Here is a 5755-nt window from a genome sequence, read left to right as displayed (position 1 = left end):
TCAGACAGAGCGTGGATCATGCATGACTCATGATAAAGGCTGCAAGAACTGGCAAGAGTGCAGTAGCACGGGCTGTTTGTACCTCAAACAATTACTTCTGTAAACAGATTTTTGGCATGTTTCTGAATTGCATGCTAAAAACTAATACATTGCCCAAGACTAGACATTGAGAAACAATGAAGGGAATAATCCAAGGCTGAAAGAAAAAGATTTGATGACCTAATACGTATATAATGCATACAGCATGTGTGTGTGGGGGGGTTCATCTTGTTTTTAAGAGTGAGGCCCAGTGTGAGGAAGGATACACTGCTCCACTTTCCCAAGCACTGTATGAAGATGCAGGCTGTGTTCAGCCCCGGAGCTCTCCTGGGAAGGGAGGGTTTCTGCACTGTACCCAAACACCTCTGTGGCCTCTTGACTGAGCCCTTTTTTTGGCCCCTGGTTTATCCAGCAGGGGGAACTCCCCAGCTGTGAGCAGAGGTGCCTCCCTGCCACCCCTCCTGTTCCCCTGCACAGTTTATCCTCTAAACCACAAGCTGTTCAGTGAAATCCCTTGTCCTGTTCACGGCAGGGACGGAGCAGTGTCATCTGCTCCCAGCCTTGCTCTCTGAAACAGCTGGGTCATTTTTCTGAAGAAAAACAAGTCAGCCTGAGACAAGTCCCATGCATTGAGCTTTTTACTGTGTATGGCTGCAAAGAGACAGGGCTATAAACAAGCCAAACCCAGGGCTTTGGTGTGAACAGCACCCAACTGCTTAAAATACTGCCCCCTGCCCAGGAAGATTCTGCATACCTGGTTTATTTTGGGGGTTGGTTTGTTTGTTTGTTTGTGTTTGGGGTTTTTGTTTGTTGGTTTGTTTTTTTGTTGTGGTTGGTTGGTTTGGTTCTGTCAGTATTTTTCCCAGCAGTACCCAGAATAAACCACAAAATGTCAGGATGTTCTACTCCCTAGTGTTCCCAGTACAAGCAAGGCTCAGGTGGAAGAGACAGGAGGGAATCAGGTCTCTTTTAGGAAGGCATGGCCAGAGTTTCTTTTTTAAAAGTAGACCCGTGATAAAACTACTGAAAACCAGACTTTTTTTGTGGATGTAGAAAGAGAATTAGCCAGACCCATTCCATCTGTTTTCTGCTGAGTGCTGTGTGAACATCCCAAAGTATCCTCTTGTCTTAAGGACAATTGTATGTGTATTTGGGGGTCACTAGGTTCAGTTTTTGCAGAAAACAGCAGAACCAGTTAGCAAGAGTAAGAGATTTGTGAATCTTATTCTGCAGCCAGTTTATAACAGTGAGCAATGGTGTAAGTAACCTCCCTGCACATAAAATGCAACTGCTTATTGTGCTGTGAAATTTAACGATGCTGAGAACTGAGTGTAATTGATTTATAATTCATGTGAAAGATAAAATCGATGATCTAACATCTTTAAAACATAAGTATTTTGGCTTGCTAAACACTTGGAGTTTTCTTTGCATAATCCATAATGCTTTATCTTTTTGCTTTATTACCTCTTTAAAAATGTAATTTCATTGTTTCATGAGTTTAGTATCACTATCTCTTAATTGTATTTTTTTAATTCATGTTTATAGGTTCTGTCTAGACAAGTCTGATAGGCTCCATTCATTTCTGCAGAGAATTTTCACTAAGAGGAGGCACTTTTATACATTAACATTTTTAGTTACCAAAAAAAGACACTCCAACCACACGTCGTGTGGTTCCTCACATAAATGATTTCTCCATTATGACACTTGAGTGTTACATGGTAATGGGTGAATTTAATTTTTCCTGTGACTTTTTTTCCCCCTGTTTCCTCTTAGCTATTTAATTTCTACTCATTCCTTGTATTTCTCTTCAAACCTCAAAAGACCATACTGAAAAAGGTAGAAGAGGGCTCTGTGTGTGTGTGTGTGATCTTAAAGAATTGCATCCAGGAAAAGAAAGGGAGTATTAATCAAAACAACCTGACAAGCTACATTGGTGCTTTGATATTCAAACAAGGTATTTTAACAATATGATGATTACTAGTGCCATATCTTATTCAGAGGTGCTGATTAGATTTCTGGTCTAATGAACATGCTTTATGACAGTCTGTTTATGTAAGATTTATATATAAAAATTGTATTTAAATTATTTAAATTTAGGTAATCATCCTCCTATTTTAATACAATAAATGCTGCATACTGAAGGAAAAAACAAGAAAAAATTAACTAGACCACATTTCATGAATGTCTTAAACTTGTCCTACAGTTCTTTCCTTGATGGAGAGCAAGAGAGAGGTAATGTCATTTTTCCAGCACTCTTCAGGCAGCCACATCCCTCCCTACAGACATGGAAAGAGGCAGCAGATTCCCAGTCATGGAGGTGCAGAAATTCCTATTGCTTCGTAGCCTCTCATGTGTGCCAGAGCATCCCAAGACTGGGCATCTGGAACCTGTCCACCTCCATCCAGATGTTGGGTGCTGCCATTAAGGACCAGAAAGGTTGTTCTCTATCTGCTCCCAGGGGCTGCAGACCTCCTGCCCTGGGTATTCCAACCAACAGGCAGCAGGAGCTGGGATTTACAGGTGTTTTACCAGGGAGGGAAACTCACTCTCTGCCTTTCCTTTGTCCTGAAGCAAAGGTTAACACAGAGACTGAGTGAGTTCTTGGCCCTGGCTGCTTCCCTACGTTTGATGAGTGGAAAAACATGCCATTTCCCAATGCAGTGGTCCATGAGGTGTGGAGATTTGTCACCCTCCTGCCACACGCTCCCAGGTGCCCCTCAGCTGACACTTCAGAGGCTACTTCATCCCCAAGGTACCTGCTGCTCTCCGGATGAAGCGGGGAGCAGCACACCAGTGACCCACAGGGCGAAACATCACAAGGAGTGAGTGGATTTCAAGCACAGGGCTTTTTGTGGGGAAGAACTGGTTCCCTAATCCCTCGTCTCCTCCGTGTCCAGTCCGATGGCAATATGAGTTCAGGGTTACGCACACAACTTCCCTTTTCCCACAGCTCAGTCTTCAAACCCTGGAGTCTGTTCCTTGTTCTCCTCACTCTCCATGGCTGTTCCTGCCCTGCAGTGCCGTCTCTGGGCTACCAGGACATTGTCTCATTGCCTTGCTTGAGGCAAAGCAGGGAGCAGCTGGGCACCAAGGGAGCCTGGCCCACATCTTTCGTCTGCCTCCTAACTTGGGAACAGCCAACAACCATTGTAGCTTAATCATGGAATTGTTAAGGTTGGAAAAGACCTTTAAGATCCTCAAGTCCAACTGTCAACCAACAACCACCACCATGCTCACCACCAAGCCATGTCCTCAAGTGCCATGTCTAGCACGTTTTTTGAACACTCCTTCACAAGTCCAGATTTCCACCACTCTGCTGGGTTAGGGCCAGATCAGGCATTAGTCAGTAATTCCAGTGAACTGGGCATCTTCACTAATGAAGGGTCATGTATACATTTCTGTACCAGCCCAGAAATTAGTTGTTCAGAGGAAGGAGTTGGCTTCCAGACACAGCCCAAAGGAAGGAACACTGAGTGGGAAGCTGTAAGCTTGTGACATCCACACATGCTACAGCAGAGCAGGGTTGTGCTGCAGGGTACAACAGTGACCCTCCACTCACCTCCATGGTGCTGGATAAAATGGGAAAAATGGGAGACACCAGATGAATTTTACCCCACCCATTCCTTTATTCCTCCAGGTTAATGGGAAATTAATGTCTTTGTACCCAGCCTTGCAGCAGGTGAATGCAGTTGGGCTGAGGGGGGGGCATAAAGCCTCAAGGCTGAGCTCTGCCCTCCTTACCTGGCCCCAATTTCTGCTGGCAGAGGGTTTTAGCCCGGGAAGGACCACAGAGCTGGGCTGGCTGTGACTCAGAGGGATCGTGGTGCCATCTCGTGGCAAAAGTAGAAATTATATTCTGTGCTATGCTGATTGCTCTGGCCGGTGCAGAAGGGCTGCAGGTAACGATGCTGATCATGGCCCCTCTGAGGGCAGGAGCTCTTGATCCCAGCATCACTCAGTGCTTGGAATGGCAGCCTGGGCGATGGGACACGCTGCCCAGCCAGCTGCCAGAGCCATGAGCCACAGACAAAGCGTGAATTAGTTTTGCTCAGATCTTATTTTAAAAATCAAGCCACCTGTCCTGCCCCAAGGTGTTTACCTTTGATTCAGGTGAGTGTTGCAAGGCACAAACATGTTTTGTAGCTAGAGGGAAGACTCTCAGGGCCACCAAGGAATGTGGAAATGGTATTTCTGCCCCCAAGAGCCAGTGTTTTCTGCTAGATAAATATGTAGTTGAGTCCTAATCAATGTTCTGCCATCGCTTGACTGAGCATGTAAATAGGAGACAGGCACTCTATTTTGTGGAGATATATTCAGTGTGCTGGGGAGGGATCACTTCTATCCATCTGCCCATGCAGGCACAAGTAGGATGTGCTTTTCCAAGGAATCACAGAAACCTGTTTTCCTTGGATGTTTGCACCTGGTAGCTCCTGGCTCTTGTTGAGGCACAGATATTACTGAATCCCTGTACCCAGCCAGCACTGCTGCCGAGGAGTGCCAGGGGATGTCCAAGAAGAAAGAGCTGGCTCTGAGGGCTGCTGTGCCATGCAGGAAGGGATCCATATCTCTGCTTCCAAGCCAAGAACCAGAGAGCCCATGGCAAGGCGTCAGGTCTGAGGTTCCACATGCAGAATTCGTGCAATTTGAGCTCAGCCCAGCACTGTCCCCCAAGAGCATTAGATTGCTTCCATATCTGTCTTTTGAGTTCATATTACTTTTGGAGGGGGTAGAGCAAGAACAGTTCTGCCCTCTCTGAAGCCCAAGGCAAAGTCTTGGCGAGGCCAAGACTTCCTTCATGGAGGTGGTTTTCTCCCCAGTTGCTTTACCTGTCTCTCCCTGCCTTCCCTGGAAGGGAAAGTGGCCTTGCCACCAGGTGATACTTTGGGAGGGCGAGACGTGAGAGGCTCAGGATCCACGGCACTGAGCAGAGGGCCAGCACCAGCATGAGAGAAGCTGTGGTGGCAACCTTTGATTCAGCCTCTGCAAGCAAGAGTCAAGAATTGAGGCTGTCCCCAGGGCTGACTCACAGCCTATAGCTGAGCAAAAAGAGAGAGCAGTTTGCCCTGGAGAAACCACCCTGAAGGTATGGAGGGTCTCCTGTTGAGCTGGTTTTTACTAAGTTGAGGGTATGCAGAACCTCTCATCCATGAGATACATCTGACATTATAATATTCGTTGTCATTCTGGGCTCAGGATCAACCTTTAATGGCATTTTCATTTCTGTGTACTGCAAAGTTGGGTGCCAGGCATAGGAAATGTAATGAAGACGTGGGATTGAAACTTTATTGGGTTCCCATGGAGGGAGAAACAAACAAAATGATAAAGCAGACGATAAGAAAATGCATATGGAGAAGCAGAAAGTCACAGGCAGATAAATGGATGGAAAACTGCATGAGCTGTACATCAACTAGAAGAAGATTGTGGAATATGATGGAAGACAAGAGTGCTACAGATAGGGCCAACAGAGCTACAGAGGAAAGGCCATCACCCAAAGCCAGCTCTCATTTAATCCCTGATCCCAATTGTCTGTGCATGTGTGTGTGCAAAATGAGCACTGTGAAATTAGATGCCATTTGCAGGAAAATTGAATAGCTGGTTACAAAGGCCAGACCATCCCAAACACTGGAATGACTGATGATGCGGGCAGGAGGTCTGAAGTGAGGAACAGCCTTTTCTCCTATTTAACAAGGTCAGGAAAGACAGAGATGCATAAAAC

This window comes from Empidonax traillii, unplaced genomic scaffold, assembly GCF_003031625.1.
Source record: "Empidonax traillii isolate 1590-97213 ecotype Southwest subspecies unplaced genomic scaffold, ASM303162v1 scaffold39:size2480183, whole genome shotgun sequence".
NCBI classification, from domain to species: Eukaryota; Metazoa; Chordata; class Aves; order Passeriformes; family Tyrannidae; genus Empidonax; species Empidonax traillii.
The sequence above is the reverse complement of the archived record's forward strand: the minus strand, read 5'-3'. Positions refer to the sequence as shown.